The sequence below is a fragment of the Sinocyclocheilus rhinocerous genome, unplaced genomic scaffold (assembly GCF_001515625.1).
Source record: "Sinocyclocheilus rhinocerous isolate Xijiao unplaced genomic scaffold, SAMN03320098_v1.1 scaffold217, whole genome shotgun sequence".
Classification (NCBI taxonomy): Eukaryota; Metazoa; Chordata; class Actinopteri; order Cypriniformes; family Cyprinidae; genus Sinocyclocheilus; species Sinocyclocheilus rhinocerous.
Genome location: NW_015662752.1, coordinates 299395 through 300828, shown reverse-complemented (window position 1 = coordinate 300828; position 1434 = coordinate 299395). Strand labels below are relative to the sequence as shown.

Below are 1434 nucleotides of genomic sequence, written 5' to 3'. Positions count from 1 at the left end.
TCGGTCTTAGTACACGATGTAACTACAGAAGAGGCCAGTTTTAAATAGGAAAAATATAGAAACTCTTTGGTCATTTTTGAGCGAGATGCTAACGGTCTAATCAGATTCAATGATCTATGCTAAGCTAAGCTAAAGGTGCTACCGCCAGACCCTGAGATCAGCTGAATGGATTTGAAAACGGTAAAACTCAACTGTTTAACTCTAGGGGAGTTGGAAAATGAGCCTATTTTTTCAAAAATAGTGGAGTGTTCCTTTAAAACTATATGTGACCCTGCCTGTGAAAACCTCATTTTTTTGTGATTTACTTTTTTCTACATAAAATCATACTTCATAAAGATGTAGAACATTCTGTGAAAATATAACCTTTATATCTTTAATATTGACTGAGTAAGGCCATGTCAAAGATTGAAATCATAGTGAAATTAATGGTTGAAATCAAACTTTGATGCTTGTTATCTGAACTCATAATTAGATTGAGACTTTAGTCTGGATTTTACAGACAGGGTCACATATAAAATGCATTGTACTATTCAATTTAGTTGACGCTTGTCTATAATTCAAAATTACACAACTCTAATCATTTTGTCATATTTCAGTCTGCATATGGATTACAGCATTTGCAGAGCTAGAGTTAGACGAGGACATCCGCACACACACGCCTTTCCAAGATAAACATCCATGGGTCAATTAGTGCAAACAAGTATGAAAAAACGTGGTGCACTTCCATGTTCCTCTGATGGTCACTATCTGCTTCTGAGGGCCACAGATCCATTCCGTCCATTGTAGCGATCATGTAGGTTTGGGTTATCTCATCTCTGATAGGGCTGGGCTGACAATATCAATTAATCCATCTTCATTTTGATGCAACTATATGGATTCTAAAATTCCAAGATCGATCTTTTAATCTATACTGTTTTCCGTTGATGAACAGAACTTCACTAACATTATTTGTAGCACCTGCCATCCATCCAATAATCGCCATGAGCTTTGTGTTGCATCACTTTTGAATAGTGGCCGACCGATATATCGCCAAGGCCGATATATCGGCCGATATTTGGCATTTTTCAAATATCGGCAGATACGTTTTTTTGTTTGGCCGATGCGTTTGAGGCACATCTTTTATTATGACGGCATGCCGGACTTTTATTTTGACGGCGCTGAGAGCATCAGCTCCTGGGCACACAGTGCTCACATTCTCCCTATTGTTCGCCGTCGTCGTTAACAGTATTCTGTCTAATACGGATAGAAGTCTGTCTAATAATCCGATAGAACTGTTAAACAAAGGAATTCAAATGTATACAAAAAGTATTATAACGATTGCTTTTATATTATTAGTAATAGAAAGGCAAACATTATAATACTTTCCCGTTTGCTGTCAGCATTCAGCAAATATGCATTTACATCATTTAAACAAATCTTTGAATGGCTAATGAA

At 36.8% G+C, this 1434-nt stretch overlaps 1 protein-coding gene across 3 annotated transcripts in view; it reads right to left on the bottom strand.

The window, feature by feature from the left end:
- LOC107728276 (voltage-dependent anion-selective channel protein 1) overlaps positions 1-1434 on the bottom strand; it is an 11725-nt gene that overhangs the window by 6111 nt on the left and 4180 nt on the right. The window lies entirely within an intron of this gene.